This window comes from Struthio camelus, chromosome 1 (genome assembly GCF_040807025.1).
Source record: "Struthio camelus isolate bStrCam1 chromosome 1, bStrCam1.hap1, whole genome shotgun sequence".
In the NCBI taxonomy this organism is placed as follows: Eukaryota; Metazoa; Chordata; class Aves; order Struthioniformes; family Struthionidae; genus Struthio; species Struthio camelus.
In genome coordinates, this window is record NC_090942.1 from 212,717,866 (window position 1) to 212,738,450 (window position 20,585).

Below are 20,585 nucleotides of genomic sequence, written 5' to 3' on the forward strand. Positions count from 1 at the left end.
TACTGAGTTTTTGTTATTGATCTGTAAGTAAGAGAAGGAGAGCGCTGATGTTGAATCCTTTACAAAGATGTCTTATCTCAAAGATTTTTGTCACGTCTCCTGAGCATTACATTTCAACAAAAGCAAACAAAAGTTTTGAAAACTTGGGGCATTTGTAAGTGTGCTTTTCTCATGAATTTAATAGCAAATCTTTGCAGGGTTAAGATAATTAAAACCAGCAACAAGACTTTCTCATCTTTTGTTGAGAAAGATGCTTGTTTTCAGTGAGTGCATAAAATCTTGCACATTCAAAGCCCTGCAGAGAGTCAAATAGCACAATAGTCCTCTGAAGTTGACGTTGAAGCCCTTAAGGGTCGCTCTTAAGATTAAACCCCCATTAGCTTGCCCTGTGAAGTCTTCCGTAAGATCTCTGGGCAGGTTGTAGAGGAGCGTGGTACAGCACATCTAAATGCATAGATAGGGGATGGGTGAGAAATACAAGCCTTGCTTATCAGCCTCTAAGAATAAATAAATGTTATCCAGAGACAAGAATGATCACTGATGTGTATCTGGTCCACTAGATTGACTCTTCCATCCAGATTTTGTTTTATTTCCGTACGGCTTTTTCTTCTATCCTTTATTTTCTCTTTTCCTTCTGTTTTTATCTCTTCTTTTCTTGCACACACTGAGGGCTCTTCTGCGCTTTCTGTCTTGGCTTCATTATCTCGCTCACCTACTTGCTCTGCATAACTTTTTTCTCTGGATTAGATTTCCCGTCTGTGGTCTTGCTAAATGAAATGAGCAAGAGCAGTTGATGTTAATATTCCGGATATCAGTCTACAGCCCCAAATTTTGGGCTGCATCCATTCATACTCTGTGTTTAAGCTTTAGAATATGGATTCACTAAAGGGTTGTGTGTAGCGAGGATTGTGTGTGGTCGCCCAAAGAGCTGATTCCTCAGCTCCTTTGAAAGGTCAGGCTTAAGGTAACTTCTGTACTTTGGAGCCCTGGCTGTCATTTGGTGTTCACAGGCACTTTAGTGGTAAGATTAAAAACTAATAAATCTGTGATTTGAGGAAGGTCAAATAGCACGTGATCCAGACCCGATGGCTACTAGCCCATTTACCAGTGTAAAGGACAGGCACCTTTAAACACCTCTCCTCTGCACATTGATGGTTCCCAAACTGTGCCTAGGCCCCAATGCTGACTTGAGTGAACACTGTTTTAGGTTCTAGGTGCAACTTGACATGATTTGATCGTTAAGTGCCTGCAGTTGCCTTAAAGGAAGGGATCTACTGAATTGTCCACTTCAGTTTTGCAAAGTGAATGAACAATGAAGCAAAATGAATAGCACTTTTAAAGGTTGGAAAGTAGGATCTTAAATAAAAACGCAGAAAGCGGTTTGGAGGCATATTTCTTGAAATTACTGTAAAATATTAAACCATTCAGATTAATCTGAATTAATCTCTATAAAGTGAGAAAGATATCTGCTTAGATCTCAGCAGCAGGTGCTTGCAGTGTTATAAATAGAAAGCAATATGAATTGAGGTGCTTATTAGATTTGCCTTTATGATGCTTTGAAGAATTGTGGTGGAACAGAAACAAGAAAAATTACTATGGGCTATGGCTTAGAAGGCTGACTTAAATAGCTGTGTTGCCAGAAAAAACAAAACATAAGCCAGGACTGAAATATATTCAGAAAAATTGGTAGACATGTTCAAAACAGGTTATCTAACGTCAATCTGTTAGTAGCATGGGAAGATTGCCTGAGAGTTTGAGACATGATCAAACATGGAAAGGCTTAATTTTTTGGACGATTTTAATATAGTATTGAATTTTAGTATATTTTGCAGGAGAATGCGCTGTAACCCTTTCTAGCACTTATGTTTCTCAAATTTTTTCTTGTCAGCTGGAGGAAGGGGAAAAGGGAAACAAAAGCTAATTCTGTGGGAAACAGGAATGCTTGGGAGATGGACTTGTTCAGATTTTTTACCCTCCTTTTGGGTAAGGATTTGATGAGGATTGTGTGTGTCATTCAGCGTTCTCTGAAAGTGCGGAAACACGGTAAGGTCTGCTTAGAGAGGTGGCTGAGCAGGGTAGCTCACAAATTGGCTAGTAAACCAGATCAGAGAAGCAGGCTCAACTGGCTGAGCCACCATGAAAAATGGTTAAAATGGTTAAAAATGAACCAAAATCTGCAGTGTTTTTTCTTTAATGAGATACTCAAACTGATTTAATTTGGCAGGGAGCGTGTGAGGAAATAGTAGTGTGGGAAAAGCTGACGGTGCTTTCAGGAACAGTGAATTGGCCTGTGTGAGATCCTAGATCCTACTTTTTAATGTAGCAAAACATAAGCATGCCTACTGGTAGAGCTTCGGGTCTCCTATGGTACTGTTCTTGCACCTTTCTTGTCCTAGTTAATGCTGTCTTGGAAGATGTGTACCTAGGCGCAGCTTGCCTACAAACAGTGAAGGCATCTACATTAGAGATGGAAATAACACACGCACGTAGACACACACACACACACACACACGCACGCACACACACACAGTTTAACTCATTATCACAGAGAGCGTGAAGGGGAAAAGAAGGCATGATGATAACAGGACTCCTGGGGTCCATTCCCAGGTCTCCTTGGGATTGCAGGTATGGTGTTACACCGTCTGAAATGGCTTGCATACATACCAAAAGCCTAATACATTTAACCTGTGGTTAGGAATTCAGTTTGCATATGCTTGTGAATTGCATAAAAAAGATGACTACAGCTGTGCACAAACATGAATACCCTTGGAAAAGTTTGGATCTGGTCAGTGGGGAATTCAGTGGGGAACAAAGCTGGTATCTTGCATTCAGCATGTTGAGATTAATGCATAATTGTGCATCACTGGCAACTCTCTCAGAGGGTGAATATAGTGGATTGCTTTAAAAACAACCTGGGTGGAAAGGCTGTATGGGAATGACTGAGAAGGGAGAATATGAATCCTGGTTACATCGGGGAATATAATGTTTTGATCTTGATTTAAAAAAAAAAAATCGTTTGTGTTTTCTGGCTTTGAATTGTGTTACTTAATCCATAGTTGTTTGCTGAACATTACAGAGGAACTTCAGTGAGACATTCTTTAACTCCCCATGCTTGTTTGTAATGGGTGAATGCACTACCCACACAACAGCAGAGCATTTGTTTTTGCTTCTGAGTTTTGAGCTGATGGAAAGTCCTGACAGTAGGACTGTAAAAAGGAATATATAAATAGGTGGTGCAAGAGCCATTGTTGTAGAACTGATTAGGCAAAATCAGGCTTGTGTTTAGAAGGTAGTTTTGTGATGAAACTCTCTTTGGTTAGACTGTGCAAAACTTTTCTTGTTGTCCCTATAATTTTATTAGGCCTTAATTAAACTTTCTGCATTTAAATTAGTTTACGTTAATGTCACACTGTCTTATTAGGTGTAAATTGACAGACACTAATAGGGGTTTAATCAGCCTAATCCAGCTGTATGTAATTATGTGTCTTCTCCTTAAATAATTGCAAACAGAGTCTATCAATCATAGCAAAGGAGTCTGGTGCTTTATTATAGCATGGGATTGTTTAGTGAAATGTAATAAGACTTAGGTTTAAGCTGGGAAGTAGAAAGAATGAGATTTTAATGAGACCAGTGATAGGAAGAAGAAGCTCTCCCCACCCGTCCTGTGTTGCAAGCATCAGTTCTTTTCTTCCCTTCCTCCCAAAAGGTGTCCTGATTGCATTGCTGTGACCCTGATACTTGAGAGCAGTTCTGTAAATTGAAAGGAGTTAGGGGAGGGCACAGGTTTTGTGGGTGTTGGAGAGGAGTTCTAGCCTGAGTATCTCCTAAATCGGTGACTTGATTACCCAGATCAAGTGAGAGTTGTGTGCAAGGCAGCACAGGTGAGAATGAAATCTGCCATGCCACTGCCTTGCACATGCTCTAAAATACTTGCCCCCCGTGGAAAAAAAGTGACTGAGCGAGTCCCCTTTACTGGGGCAATCGATGGACTTTGAAAAAGTTTCCTCTGTCAGAGTTCACCCACTTCAGCAACCCGCTTGGGTTGATTTCTGTGTGATTTTTTTTGTCATACGTTGTGCTCTGTTCTCCAGTGTTATCCATTCCTCTCCTGGCAAGCCTACAAGCAGGGAGAGACAGGCATAGTGCCAGCAGTCTTTCCTCAGCCTCCTACTGAAAAACACATCTGTGCCAAGAAAAGCTGGAAGAACCAGAACGTCAAACAAGCCCTGAAGGAGCTTTGAGATCAGAACCCCCTTGTCCAACGTGCTCTGGAATCGCATGCAGTTTGCTTTAAATCTGTAAATAACCTCAAGATTCCTCATAAAATAAAACCTTAAACTCCAGCATTACCGCAGTGCTGTCTGTCCTCCCCTTCAAGACCCGGGAGGGTATTGGGAGACCACATACACATCTGTCTTGCTTTCTCCTATTGCAGATAGTTCTGTAACTTGAGCCAAGACAAGTTTCCTTTTGTTATTTCTGCCTTCTGAAGAAACTGTTTCACAGATAATTGGGGTCCAGCATACACAGATTGTCATGGGGTCAGGAAGTACAGATGTGTTGTTTTTAGATGTTGCCCTGGTATCTTGTGAGTTGTTTCTTCAGCTTTTCAGTCGGCCAGTCTCCATCATTCTTCTCCCCGGCCTCCTCACCACCAACCCCAGCCACCCGCCCGCACCCACCCTCTTCCCTAGCCTTTCTGTTGTTTAGATTTAACGATGCGTTCTTGCTGCAGGCTTTTTTTTTTTTTTTCTTGCCTGCCAAGTTTTAGCCTGGACTGAATTTTCAGTGCCAAAGTTTTAATGACAATAGAATTATAATGAAAAGCAGTGACAGTCCCTCAGCTCTCATGTTTGCATTACAAAATTGTAACATCAGGCCTCGGACTTGTTGGTGATCTGCCTGGGTTATGTCTTAGGGATCTGTTTCAAACATGCTTAGAGTGATGCAGTTTCACGGAGTGACTTTATTGGGAACCTACTAGTTGGGACTGGAGAGGTAACAGTCAGATCCCACATTGGGTAGATAATAGAAAGTGAGTATTTCCCATCTGGGTAATCATCAGTTCAGAAGATGAGCACTGCTACCCTCTGGTGTCGGTTCGGTTTGTGATATGAATTAGTAGTGACAACCTGGGTCTCAGTGGGCTGGTGACCCTGACGCAGCCGTATTGGAAAACAGATGTTATTTTCACACTTGATTCCTATTGCCACTCATCCTCAGAGCGGCCAAATACTTAATCTGGGAAAGCAGCATGTGTATTTTAAGGAGGTCTGATATCAGTGACTAGTTTATTTGTATTTATGTGTTTGGTGTATCTATTTAGGAGTGGACTGAATTTTTGTAAATACAACGGGAAGATAAATGTTCTGTATCCAAATGAATCTTGTCAGGAACAGCTGAAAAAAATTACACTTTTTAAGAAAACAGCTGAGCAAACATGTACTATCCAGTCATCTGCTAGGTTTGTTGCATTTATGTGCAAGATCATCTGTAGCTGTATACATTGAGTGGCAAGATCTTGTTTTACAGCCTCCCCTAGGAACTGAATACATGCAGTGACAGAAATTGCTTGTTTTTCTCATGTTTTCACTAAATACTAGTCCCATTTCTTCACAGAACAGCCTGTTGCAAAAGTTGTCTTGATACTGATTCTTTATCTACAAGTAAAAATATTGGTTATTTGCCCACCTATTCATTGAGCAAAAGGTCCTGTCTTCCTCCCCCCCCCCCTTTATTGAATTCTTTTCAGTTTCTTTGCTGAATTCTGGTCAGATAGGATCACACTGTAACACTGTATTTGCTAAAAACAGTGTCACCTAGTCTCTGCTTAATGATGCCTTCCCAGATGCAGAAATCCCATGGCTTTTTGTTTCTAATACTGATTTTTTTTTTTGCTATATCCAAGTCCTCAGAATTGTGAACATTATATTGAAATAGCTCTTTTTCTGTTGATGGCCTTGTTCTCTCTGACTTTCTGGCAGAATTCAATGATGGCTTTCATTTTCCAAATGCCGTGAATAGTTTGGAGCCTCTCGAAGCTGCATTTACGGTAAATGTGATGTTACAGTAATGATGGGTCAATTCAGATTTAGGTCTGTAATTTGGCCAAAAAAAATGTCGCTGCAAGACAGTGTTCAGCTGACTTCAAACAGTATCTTAATAGTTCCATATTGCTCTGTGTGTAATTAAAAGCTTTTATTCTTGGAAAGAGGGTTGTTTTGATTTTTTTAATCATAATTCTTTGATAGAGTGAAATAGACTGCGGTAAATTTTTTTGATATTAAGAATTGCCCTCATGCTGTAACGTGAAAATCCGTTTTCCACTGAACAGAAAATTCTCTTATGTCTTTCTTCATTTTTTAGTACCCTCTGAAATCACATGCCAGATAATGTCACAGAAGCATGAAGATCTCAAATTTAGCGTTGCAGGCGTTGCCTTCAGTTATGCATCGGTTCTGCTGCGTAGCTTCTGTTTCACAGAAGTGAGCTGGGTGACCCAGAGCACAGATTTGAAAGTGAAATAGTTGTTTGTGGTGCTCTGAGCTGTTTTGTATAACTCTCCCCAAAGAGGCCTTGCTCACTTAGGGTGGGCTTGTTCCATCAGGAATGAATTAAAAGTTTCTTCGTTAAGCACATAATAACCGTTTCCTTGTGTCGTATAGTTAAGGCTTTATTTCAGTACCAAAAGGCACTATCCTGTAGTGGGGCTGTTCCCTTCATCCTAGGGCTGCGTTCTGTTGCCGAAGGTGGGTTGGCCCAGGAGGTTTGCAGGGAAAGAAGGGAGAATGCGATTGGGATTAAAGTGCTTTTTGTTAATCTTCTGGGCAGGCTCATTCTTAAGGGTTCAGCTGTCTTAGTCAATTTGGCAAATCTCTGCTCTATCCCTCTCTGTCACCCACACAAGTGATTATACAGAACATTTTGCTCCTCTGGAGCCTGTCAAATAGTGCATTTTTTTAAAAAATTGTATCATTTTGCATTTAGTGTTTAAAACGTGGTTCAGTAATTGTGCTTGGTTGAGAAATACTGGTTGAGAAATATTAGAGGGCAGTCGCTACCTATTAGATTAAAACTGTTATGATTGGGCTTTTTAAAAAAGCCCCATCCTTGGAGCCAGATTTGCAAAGGTGTTGGGTGCCTAATGCCCTTTCCAACATGCAGGAGCAAATCTAACTTCTGACTCTGTGTGGGAGTTGGGCATCTAATTGCTCCAAGTGCTTGTGTAAATCCTCCAGGGTACCCACCTAGCACCCATCTGAAGGGATGAAAGCGTTCTTCAGAGAAGAGCAAGGTTTGTTATTTTTCTCTCATCCACCTGTGAAAAGTGGAACAGAAGAAAAACAGCTGGCTGAGATCTAGATCTTTGCCAAGGCTGCTAGAAAGGTTGGGTAAGGAACTGAGGTGTCTGGAGACCTTGGCCAGAGCTCTGCCTCAGGGCAGACGCTTCGTGAATCTGCCCCAAGGTCCTACAAAAATACGCCTGGCTTTTTGATGCTCTCATTTAGCTGCATCCCTAAGCTGGCCGAATCACATTAGAAATTCATGACCTTGCTGATGCTGCTCCAGCGAAGGCCAGACCGTCAAGCTGGACCAAAGAAAACTTCGTGTTCAAAATGTGGTATTTCACCTTGAGGAAAAAACATTTGTGGAGTGAACCTGTGCTCTGTGGCATAATCTAAAGCAAGTCTCTTTCATTCATTACGTAGTTACACAGACCCTAGCGACTATTTCATGTACAGTTCAATTACTTAAAAAAATCATTTGTGTGCCTACAAAGTATATTTCAAAGGTGGAAAATAAAGTGCAGTGTAAGCAGCAGATACCTGTTAGGTTAATTCTGGGTAGCAGCTCGGAGAACAGTATTACTCGAGCCAACTTGTTGGCACGCAGTTCCCCAGGCTGACCGGGTCAGCACATCAAGGTCCCTTCTGCATCAGGCACTGCTGGCTCCGCGTAGTGGCAGCTGGCTTAGCCGCAGTGAAGCTAGAGTTGTACGAGGGAAATGAAAATTAAAGCCTTGTAGGTAGGAGGGCCAGCTGCTGACCAGGGCCGCTGCTCCTCGTTGTGGAGATGCAGTATCTCTTCTGCTGGGAACGTGCAACAGCAGCACACTGTGCGTTGTGGCTTCTGCCTGCGGGAGCATTGCAGTGGAAATCACTTTTCTTTCTTCCTGATGGAAAGCATAGACCTTAGCACGAGGCCAGACACTGCTCCTGATTTTCGCCTGTTTTTCATCACCGTGCTGAGCAGTGGTTCCTGCTAACCAAGCTTCCTGCCAGTCCTCTGGGTCTCTGCTGCCTCCTCTCTCCATCTCCTGCGCTCTCTTCTTTTTCCAGCCTCCTTCCAGCAGCAGCCCCAGCTGCAGTAATTGAAAGTAATAAAAGCCTAGGAAAGCCTGTTAGGTCGAGCAGTACTCCTTGACTGACTTTTGATGTTGATGCGTCTCAGTGATTGGGAACTACTGATTTTAGGGGGCTTTTTTAAACACTGAAATAATCTGAGGAATATTGTCTGCTTATGCGTCTTGTGGCCTTTTCCCCTACTGCTGGTAACCAGTTTGAACATGGTATGTCCTGCTTCTCTAATTTTTTTTTTTTAAATATCTCAGTAACGTTCTTGGCCCTGGGGAAAATGGAAATGATAAAAATTAATTCTTACTGGATTGTTTGTTTGAATTTCAAGATGTTTTGCTGTTTCAGATACGTTACAGTGACAGTAGCAGGATCAGGAGGCCAGGTTAATCCAAATTGGCTTGCAAACACTTGTAATTTGGATTTGGAGAAAAATTATTCGGCTTAACATGGCTAATACATTCATGGTGTAAAGTTGGTGATAATAAGTTCTTCAGATGTCTAGACATGTGATTACACTAAGTGCGGATAAACTAAATCTTCCGTGCATGTGTGGCATGTAGAAACCGCAGTACTTGGCGGGTGTTAGTGTAGCTGGAGTGACCTCTGACTTTTCTATCTCACAGAAATAGTCGTGTTTAGTATGAAGAACTTTTAATTTTAGATTACTAATGATCAGGGTTACTTTTACACCTCCCCACCCCCCAAAAAACCCGAAACCAACCAAACGAATGAAAACAAAACAGTGAATGACCATAAATTCTGATGTGTTTTGAAGGTTACCAGTCCCAACAAGTTTCACTTTCTGGTACAAAATTAGCCCTGGTTAACTATATTTTGACTTGCTTTAAGTTGACAAATGCTTCAGCATTGGTGTGAGTACCTTTGGTAAGTCTGCTGATGTGTGCTCTTCGGTCTTGAGGGTAGCTCTGCAAAACAGCTTCAAGTAACGTAACCCAGCAATTTAGAATAAAGAGGGTTTCATGCATCAGAAGCAGTTTGGATAATGGGCAGGGGAGGAGTGGAATTACACCAGCTAGACTTTGAGCCCGGGGACTAAATTTGTGAATTCTTATTCTGCTGAAGAATGACATTTTTAGGTTGGTCTTCAGGAGCTCGAACTTGTACGTTTTGTTCTGCTTAAGGCAGAGCTTTTCAGTGAGTTTGTCAAGGTGGTTCATGTGATTTGGATGTTTCAGCCGGCTATGCCAGGCAATGCTCCTTTTCTTGAGATGGCGGTCAAGATAGTTTCTTTCTACCCAGGAGATTCCTGCGTTTGAGGGAGAGCATGCTATAGTGAGCTTTAAAAACAACAACAAAAAATCACCCCTGTGCAACTCTATTATGAAAATTTAAATTGTGAAATTCATGAAAGGGCGGTAAATAGGCTCTGCTGGCTGGCGCAAAACTATTATCAGACTCTGGCGGGCCATGGGTGTTTCACTTTTGCAAGACTATGCTCATCCTTTCTATTCCTACAAATGTCCCAGTTGAGGCAGCTACTGATTCTTTGCAGTGAAAGCAGAAGTTGAGGTAGGTTGGTTTTCACTTCTGGCCTTGACAGAAGCTAGGGCCAAGTTGAGCAGTGTGCGAGGCAAGCCCTCTCCTGTTTGAAAGGTGACTCTTAAGCTTCCATTTGAAATGAAAAGGTAGGTTTCTGATTATTTTTCTTACGGAGAGTGAGTTAGGCAATGATTAAGAGGAGAGGAGTTTGTAAAAGATCAGAGTGCTTGGGAGCCATCACTTTCTCGTTGCCTTTCTGATAAGGACCTGCTTTGAGACACTTTCAGTGGGCTTGATGGACAGATTAATTACAGCCATCCCAGTGCTGTATTATTTCCTTTTTGTCTTCATCTCAGTTTGGCCTTCCCATCAAGCAGACTGGGTGGTCATTGGTCAAAAGGGGAGGTAGCTGAGTAACATGAAATAATTTGTTGTCTTGGGCCCTGTACACCACTGAGAAGACGACCCTGCTCTTCTTATCCCAGCTCTAGCACCGACGTGCTTGGCTATAGCTACTTGGTCTTTCTATTTCTGTTTTTTCACTTCCCCAATTGTAAACGGTCACCTGCCTTCCAGTGAGGTCAATAGGGGGAAGCTCGCGAGCGAGTGGTAAGAGACGTTGAAGTGGAAAGGGGCAGCTGTGGCTCGGTTATTGTCCTTCCATAACACGGCCCGTAGAACTTCCCTGTGTGTAGCTGAACGCTGTGGTGTCCAAGCGAGGGCCCTGCCTCAGTTGAAGTCGTTTTGAAGTGCTGCATGCCAGCATTAATATACCAGCACGTACAGCGTCCTAGCGCTTTCCTGTTGGAGGGTGTTGCCCCTTGCAGAAGTTGTCTAATCCTGGCAGTGATGTCCAGGCTTCTAGTGGCAGCAGGAGCTTGGCAGTGACTTGCATAGGTTCACTGCTTCTATTTTATGATTTAGTTCAGCTGAACCCTGAGGCTCATCTGCTTAAAAATCGTGGGCCAGACTTTTGTGCAAGTCCAGCTCCACCAGTAGCAAAGCCAAGTAACCCAGTCTATTGGAAGCATATCTGGAGGTCGATGCCAGATCCCCAAACTTGAGAACATAAGCTTGTAATTCTAGTGGTGCTGACATTTGTGGGAAGGCTTTGTTTTAATCCTTCAGATGTTAGCTAGTGTATGTAATTAACTTGGTATAGTTTTGTTTCAGGATGAAATATTTATTTAAAAGAGACTGGAAAACAAGTGATGTGTTCAGTGTCTGGGTAGCAAGTGATATTACACAGAACAAGGCATATATTTATTGTTTGAGAGATTGGTTTTGCAGCAGCTCCTGTTCGTTACTATAGTACACAGAAGGTCCCAAAGGCTTTTACTGCCCATCATTTCCCAGGTCTCTTGAGTAATCCAGATATAAAACTTGCTGATGTACGTTAACGATGGAGAAAGGAAGAACAGTATGAAAATACTCTAGCCTACAGTGCTCTGGTTTTCCAGTTATACCAACAGACAAATGTAAAACTTTATTTTGTATAGCAGGTTTTCTGAAGTTCAGTAATAAATCTTGTGACCAAAGCAGGAGCAGAACTGATGCTGCAGAGATAAAACAGAGTTTTCTTTTTTCCCCAGAGAAGATTTAAGGGAGGAAGTTAGGGAAGTAATTTAAAAACAAAGGGTAGCTTGCAGAAGGTAGAATGTCGAAGACCCTCCCCTGAGCCGAAAAGAGGGCTGAGTGTTTGCTGAGAGAAACATTCATGAAAGTTTAGAAATAAAATATTCCTATTTGAATAAACCGACTAGAATACATGGAACACTGGAACACACACGTTATACGTGGTATCACGTGTAATTTCTCTAGCCAGTTCCTGTTTGCCTCCCCCCCTCGTGAAGTTCACTGGCCATATCTGGTCTCTGACAGTCTGTTACGTATTTAGTTTCTAATGCTGCAGCTCGCAAAAGGAATTGATTCTTTCTAAGCTTTGAATTTTATCGTCTCCTTGAGAATCATCCCAAACATCAGAATTCCAGTTCTGATAAAGCATAAACTGTTTGCCTCAGAGTCCAGATTGAATTTTCAGAGTTTATGGTCAGAAGAAACAGCTGCTTGTTTGAAAGGTGTGTGCACATGATACTGAATCAGCGAAACCAGCTGCACACAGATGTCCTGTCACACTTCTGGCTTTTTAGATTGTATCCAGGGAGGACCATTTAAGGGTAGAAATACTGATCTATTGATTTGCTGTTGGTTTCAAGATACTGCAGGGTTGCTCTGATAGTCTACTCGTTTCTGTGAGTTAGTAAAGTTATTCCATATTTCGCTTTAATTGGTGAAATAGGGTTGGAGGAGATTCACAATTAGCAGATTTTTGCATTATGAGAAAGGATGGGAAAACTTTGTAGTTGCGCACAACGGTAGGGGGAAGTTCTTGTTCAGGTTGGTTTTGCTTTTGTTGTCAAGATGGCAAATAGGGCTGAGTGAGATGACCAACACCTACAGAAAGTGTCCCACTTTCAGGGGAAACCCCTTTTTTTAAAAAGGGTAGCCACAAGGCTACCCCTAACATTGATGTGTCATCTCTGGTCAATCAGAGATATTGTGTGGGGTGACCTGAGAGAGCTTTGCTTGCTGTTGTGCTCCTGCTCACCTTGGGCAGCACACTAAAATTATATTTATATGTTACAATGTAAAAAGAGGGAAAGAAAAGAAACAGATACAGTGACCCATGAATTCCTTAGTATATTTTATTTCAAGTAGGCTTGGAAATGACAGAAAAATGTCCATTCTTTTAGGTAGTTTCACTGGGCTAATCCCCATGTTTTTGTCCCCAGAGGTGTGTGCTTGTGCTGAGATCATGAATATTCTCCCCTTCTCTTTTGAAAAGCTTGTCAGAGGTCAGTTGGTGGCTACGGAGTTAGTTGGTTTAATTGACGTGAGTCACGAGATTAACACATCCCAGAAAGACTTCCAGGATGGTCAGCAGCTGATTATTTTGGGCCGTAATCTTTCAATTAACTGAAATATATAAAAAACTGTAAGTGTTACCCTCCTAATTTGTGTTTAGATATACGTGGCCTGTATCCAGCTGTTGCGTACCTGCAGAAATGGGAGATGTGGATAAGAGGATTGTATTGAAAGAACTACCCTGCTCCCTCCCCCAGTGCGCTCAGTGAATTACACAGCTGTATGCCGCTTACAAAAAAACTTTTCTGCACACTTAGGTATGGAAATACAAGCACCTACTAATTCTCATTTCAGAGAGGCTTTCATGTTGTGCAGTGTTTTTGTTGATCTCACTTTATAGATGCTTCTGATTTTAAAAATTAGTCTAAGCCGCTTTCTGATCAGTGACTGCTTGTCTAGAACAGTGACTTGTAAGCAGGCTGATTTTCACTTGGGGTTGATCTTTTTCTTATAAAAATGATAGCTGTAATAAGAGTCACAGTGTTAATTCACGTTATGGTTTAGAACTTGTTCTATGGTAGCCAAAACAGAATTATAATTGAAGCAGATTGTTCCCTGCATTTTTTTTCCTATTAAAATAATAATACCCTTTATTCTAATAAATGTATTGTGTGGATGATATGTGCTTAATGCTTTTCATAATGATGCACGTGTACCCTTCTTAGTTCTGCACATTTGTGGGGAGCCGCAGACATTTAGTTGGGAGCCTGCTGTTCTCGCCGTAAGAGGCAGTGAGCTCTGACGCTCTGTGCTGATGCAAGACTAATTCATATTATTTTCATTAAGTGTTTAGCTCTGTTAATCTTATTTGCTTTGAAGCACAGAACGTATGGTGCTGAGCTCTGCTTCTGGCTTAACGCAGCGCAAGTTCAGCGCTCTTGGACAAATAGACGCACCATGATGAAGTGCTCTAATTTTTCAAGGGGAAAGTGTGATTAATGAAGTGAATAAGTGCTCCGTGATTCAGTTTCATTGAAAGAACTGCACAGATATTGGTGCAAGGTAGATAAAAGATTTACCAAGTGAAGCTTGTAATAACTGTTTGGAATATATGTCGATTTTGCTCAAAATACTTGTTTTTTCTTTCCTCTTGCAGTTTCTTGCACGGCCAACTATTTGAAGCCGACAGAATTTTTCAACCCCTTTGTTTTAAAGGACCCTGGCCTGTCTTCTGCAGCTCAACTCCCTTCACTCCTCGTTTTGGTGAACACAGGATCCTAAGCGGAGAATGAGGCAGCTAAAAGGAAAACCCAAAAAAGAGACCTCCAAGGATAAAAAGGAGAGAAAACAGGCGATGCAAGAAGCTCGACAACAAATCACCACTGTGGTGCTTCCCACACTGGCTATTGTAGTAGTGCTGATTGTTGTATTTGTTTATGTAGCAACACGTCCAAATACAACTGAATGATGCAGCTTTTCAGACTCTCTAACTTTGGGGTATTAATACTTTATCAAGAGCCAAAAGAAACTCTTTGCCACTCTTTTAATATTTTACAAAGGAACTTGCTGTTATCTTCAATCTTTCTCTTCGTTAGGGTTCTACAATTTCTCTTTAGGAATGTAGCATAAAACGTATTAGTGAATGAGCCAGTACGTTTTATGGTCCAGTTCATGATGTGCCTTTCAGACTTTTAAAATGGTGTTTTTCTTAAATCTGTTTGAAGTTCTATATTGTAAAAGGAAATTCTGTTCTGCCATAAATTTGTAAAAATCAGCTTTCAGCTGTTATCACTGTTGTGGATAATGTTGCTCCCCTGAGCTCTTGTATGTCTATTTCAGAACTTCCAAAGAAGTACATTTCTTCTTTGTACTTAATGTCATATGAAATGCTTTGAATCAGAAAGGATATATTTATTTTTTGAATAAAGGAGATAAGTCTTACTTGGAATCTTCATCTCATTTTGCAAAAAATGTGACTTGTTGTGCAAGCCTACATCATGTAATAATTTTTTCATTAAACACTATAATATAGTTCACTTGAAAATCATTTCTTTTTGCTGTGAGATGTGAACATTCAAAGTGAACACTGTAGGATCCAACAGAAGGAATCTTACAGAAGTCAGAAAGGAAGGCTCCACCAGTTTATGGTAAGGTAGCTAATAACAAATTACATAAATTTACAAAGAGTTGTTTATATGAATGTTAAAAATTTAAATCTGTAGAGCAGCAATAAAAAAGTGGATTTGGGCACAGCCACTTGATTTTCCGTTCATAAAGGAAGAAAATGTGGCATTAGCATTATTTAGGACTCTAATCTCTTTAAGTGATTTGATGTTCTTTAATCCCCCCTCTGCAGTTACAGGAAACTGTAAATGCACCTTATGTTGTTTTATTTTAGGAAATCAAACTATAAATATAAATTTTGATAAAATCCTTCAATAATCCTGTATTCTTCTCTAGTCCTTTTTCATGCAGACATTTTAAGGCACTGAGTAACCATTAAGCCTCAGAAGACTTTTGACAGGGAATTTGAGAACTCTTTATTGCTGCTTAAATACAGGCCAAATGAGAAAGAATATGATGCTACAACGCACAGAAGTGTAGCGGGAAATATTTCTGTACAGAAAGTCAATGAGCCTTTAATCTTCACTTCATGTGCTTGTCTTTCGGCACATGAATAGTCCCAGTGAAGTCAGTGGGACTGTTCTTATATGCTTGCTTTCTGCATTAACCTTGGGTATTGTTCCTGTGTGGAATGCTATTTTTAACCAAAGTTGTTTTGCAGAAAAAAGAATTTAGGCAAGCAAATTCTAGTCCGTGAACTAGACTTTGGCCTAAGGCACGTGTTCCCAAAGTGAGGTGGGTCTATGTCCAGCTATAAACAAATTGCTTCAGACTGAGACATGTACCAAATTACACTAGGAGGGCCACAGCTAATGATACAGGCTGTGTCAGCACTGCTATTGGTACTGCTTAGGATTAAACTGACCCCCTGGATTGGGATGTTTTTGAAATATGCCAAAATATATGCTAAAAACTAAATTGAAGACCTGGGATAAATTGTTAGATTTCTTTGTCCCCAACCTGCAATGCAGTTGGACTATATGCACAACAAACTACCCAGACACAATGGTCATCGTGATATTTTTGGAAGAGTGTTTACCTTCTGAGTGACCACCTTGAACTCTAAAGCGGAACTCCACTCTCCAAGCCGTATACTATTATTGAAAATTATCTATGCTTCTGTAGTGAGGGCTGCTTCCATGAAGTAGAGAGATCTAAAATGCTGCTTCTATGAAGGTAATTGTTTATTCTGTTATCTTCTTGTTGTTTGTTCTCCCAGGCAACACAATTTTGTGCTGTTTTTCTTTTCTCCTTGGTTAGGGATGACTGCAATTGAGATACGGTAGTTTGTCTTTTTTTTTTTTTTTTTGATAAAAGGTGTTCAGCTTGAATAGGATTTGTGCCTGAAGAAGGGAAGAAATTTAAGTGTAGTGTAAATATGCTTGTTGTGCAGCATGCTTGGTTTCTTGGGCATCTAGAATAGAAACAAAGTTTCCTCTAAGAAAATGACCTGAAATTGGAATTCTCCTTGCGCTACAATAGGTTCCTGAGGTTTTCCTATCCCTGCTTATTCTGTGCTGTTCTTTCTGTATGCTCTCACAAAGTCCCTGTGACTTTCCATCTCAGAGTAGTAGGATTATTTCAGTCTGTTCTATCTGTAGGGCATTTTTTACCATCATAAGCAATAGCATTCCAGATTTGCAGTGCTTCCCCTGAACCTCATCAGTTGTTATGCAACTTTCCTTCATATTCTCCAAGAGTTGAGTGTGTGACACACAAAAGCAATTAAGAGGCTGATTACAGATAAATAGCTAAAAGGTCACTTGGGCTAGATGATATTTAACACTACATCACTAATCAGTTGTTTCGCTTCTTTTGCCCTTCATTTATCTCTTGTCATCTGCGTGTTCTTCAGGTCACGATGGTCATCTGTTTGGAGCCAAGTGTTTACTAATGCGAACCTATAGCTAAAGCTAACGAGACACTTTGTGTATTTCGATTCTCTGAAACGTGCAGTTCTACTGAGTACTAATTTGAGAAGAAAAGTGTTAAACATACTGAATGGTTCGTTATGCAGAAGTTAGTTAGAATTAATTTCACAGTCTTAATCTTTAAAATAGAAGAATGAATATAGTTTTCTCTAGTAAACTATGGAGTTGGATTCTGACATTTTTTACCATGTTCCCTTTTGTTAGTATCAGATGTGAGAACACACATTCAGGAAAAAAAAAGTATGAAGCTGCTGTAGACAGAAACTGTCAAAAATCACTGGGAAATAATCAGGAACTAAATTAATGGCAGTTGCCCAAATGTGAACTGTTCTGAACTTCTCAGCCAAAGGTATAACTGTGTCTCTGGTTTTTAACTGTATGTATTACTCCAAGTGTCAGTTAACTTCAAAAGTGTTTTAGAAATAGGGTTTCAAACTGTTTTCCAGCATACAGTACCTTGTGGGCAAAATTGAATGATTTATTACAAGCATTTTTACCAGAAGGTTCATGCTGAGATACTTCTTCAGCAGTGTCTTAACGATATGGTTTTCAATCGTGTTCATTATCAGGTGAAGTCATTATAAACCTGCCATTGCCTTCTGATAAGTTATAGAAGCAATTTATTAAGACCAATTTTTCAAAGCATAAATCTGAGTCAAATACTTAAAGATCAAGGTTTGAATGGAGATTTTATAAATGTCTTTGAAGTGCAAAGAAAATAAAGGAATTGTGTCAAGCATTCTTACAATGGATAAATAGCTATCTCTATTAGAAATGGCCCCTTACTCCCCAAAACTGTATAAGCCAGTGACACTGCAAGAGGTCTGAGGGAAGAACTATACATATTTTCAGATGTTAGAAAAACTCACTATCAGTCTTTTTCAGTGAAACTGTGTGAGCATGTTTACTTACTCAAATCCTAATTTTTGGAAAATAGCACTTTTAACTACGTATCAGAGGAGAAACGCAGTTCTTTTTTTAAAAAAAAAAAATTATGCTAGGTGCCTGAAGAATTATGCTAGGTGCCTGGATAATATGTATACAGGTTTGAGTGCTCCCATGGCTATGGAAGATCTGAGCTAAAGTCTGCACTCTGATTCTGTGCTGTGGACCTGCATCATGGAGAATTTTCTTATCAGGAGACTATTGGGCATGTAGATCTAGTTTACATGGGTACATAGTGCACCAGGAACACGAAGTCCTTACCATCCAAATTCCAGCTGTTTTCATCATAACTATAGATTCAGTTGCTCAGTTGATGCTGTCTTCTATTCACCACCTTTATTTGTACACAGTGGAAAAATACCAACCAAAAAAAAAATTCAGGAATCTCGTTATCGTACCCAGGACTTCTGTAGAATTTCTTGCTCCATCTTGGATTGTAGAAGGATTTAAGTCAAGCCAGGTAAATTCAGAGTCTGTCACAGAAATTCAGTGACTGGATGGTTTAGAACTGTTCTCTGCACACAAAATAATTAGGCCATCCTAATACATGTGGACAAACATCTATTTTGGAGAAATCCGTCTCAAAGCCTCCAGCGTTCTGGCTAAGAGTAGATTAGAGGAACAAACCAGTTTGTTAGTATAGAAAGTGTGAATGGAGGGCAAGGCCTAGGGGACTTAGCTCAATCCAATTGGGGAAATTTAGAGGCAGTACATTAAATTGCAGCCTATTTATAGCCTTGAGGGTGTCCAGGTGATAAATAGCAGACTTAGGTATAGTGCATAAGCAACTTTGAGATTTGAATCTTGCAGTGAGAAAAACCAATAGGCAGTTCCCATATTGGGCTTGGCTAATTCAAACGAGCCCTGCTACGAACAATCTTTAATCAAGCATTTTCTAAGCAGAGACTGCTGTGTCTGAGTAGAAAAACCTCACTAGCACAAGACAGTTGATGTGAAATATAGTGTGAATTAAATCAAAAAAAATGACTGTGAATTACATAATTGGCTATTGTAAAGCCAGACGGGAACATTGTAATCCCATGATCTGTGTGATACAGGCTAAGGACCTTCACCCAGTGCGCTCTGCCTCTTACCAACCATTTGCAGCAGCACAGTTTGTCTTCTGAGTGGAGTTCAGCGCTATCAGAGCTGTCTGTATAAATAAAACTTCAATGACTGGTATGACACACCATAGATGTAAATAAGTTCAACTGAGGCTCAACTCATTAGACTGTTTATGACTTATCATTCCCACTGGTGTTATTTAGTCCAGGTTTAAGTGATTAAGTGGTGGTGGGCTTGTTTCTGTCCATTATTATACTACCATTAAACCAATAATACAACCAGTTACATTTCTGTAAAACCAGAACAATAAGACTGGAGATTTAGACTGTCTCTGTAGTGCATCTGAGCATACAGAAATTAACCTTTGGCTGGATAAGCTAAAGCCATTGTTTAAGTCTACCCATCAGAAAAGCAAGAAAGCTCTGCCTGTGATTTTTCATGTTTATCCAATTTTGTGTTGACTTGGCACTGTTTTACTGCCATTGACTGCATCCCTCTCTGCATTGTTTAGAGTACACACAGTCTCCATGACACTCTTCCAGTCTTACATTCCCCAAATGCCTGCACAAAAAAGAAGAGATTAAGAATGGTAGGAAGAAAGTGCACAATACTCACCTTTCATGTGAACCCCTTAAAATGTTTCTGTTCACTTACTGTTGTTTCACTGACAGCTCCATCAGAATAAGTTTGGGGAAGTGAATTGGGTAGCAATGGTCTGGCAGCTCTTTTACTACTAACTATTTCAAAATTGTATCTTGATGAAATATGCTGGCAACTGTGTGTACATGACCTCTGTTTTTGCTACAGCAAAAAGCTGGTGGCAGCCTATGAACCATTGTTCTTTTTATTTAAAATAAGCCTTTCAATCTCAGAGCCAAAAAATGCTTTTAGGGAAAGCTTTGAAAAATCATAAAAGAAGTTCAACAGCTTACAAGATTTTTCCATTGCCCAACTACTCATAAAGTAGAATAGAAGTTTTCTTTATGTTTTCACTAATTCTTAGCTCCAGAACATTGCAACTTGTCCTGCCAAATGAACGTATGATTAATAATTCATTTTTTCACTTTTCATTTTTTCACAATTCATTTTTTACTTTCAGGCATTTGGGGAATAAACAGTATGGGGAATAAGCAGGAAGAATTAGAGATCTGCGTGCGGTCGCAGGGCCATGATCTCGTTGCAGTTACAGAGACATGGTGGGATAGTCCACATGACTGGGATGCTGTCGTGGATGGCTATGTGCCCTTTAGGAAAGACAGGCCGGGCAGGCGAGGTGGTGGAGTTGCTCTTTATGTGAGGGAGCAACTAGAATGTGTGGAGCTCTGCCTGGGGGTGGATGAAGAGCAAGTTGAGAGCCTATGGGTAAGGATTAAAGGGCAGGCTAACAGGGGCAACACGGTGCTGGGGGTATACTACAGGCCACCTGCCCAGGAAGAAGTTGTGGATGAGGCCTTGTACAGGCAGCTGGAAGTAGCCTCCCGATCACAGGCCCTGGTTCTCATGGGGGACTTCCACCACCCTGACATCTGCTGGGAAGAGAGCACAGCTAGGCACAAACCGTCGAGGAGGTTCCTGCAGAGCATTGATGACAACTTCTTGACCCAGGTGGTGGAGACGCCAACAAGGAGAGGTGCGCTGCTGGACCTTGTGCTAACAAAGAAAGAAGGTCTAGTTGGAGAGGTGAAGGTTGGGGGCAGCCTTGGCTGCAGTGACCATGAGATGGTGGAGTTGAGGATCCTCCGAGGAGGGAGCAGGGCAATGAGTAGGATTGCAACGCTGGGCTTCAGGAGAGCTGACT

General features: G+C 40.8%; 1 non-coding gene across 1 annotated transcript in view; it reads left to right on the forward strand.

Annotated features, from left to right (window-relative positions):
* LOC104150085 (uncharacterized) overlaps positions 1-14,663 on the forward strand; it is a 29,906-nt gene extending 15,243 nt beyond the window's left edge. The window contains exon 2 of the transcript XR_011138744.1: positions 13,879-14,663. This is a non-coding gene — a transcript (uncharacterized protein). The remainder of the gene's footprint in view (positions 1-13,878) is intronic.
* Positions 14,664-20,585: the final 5,922 nt, after the last annotated feature.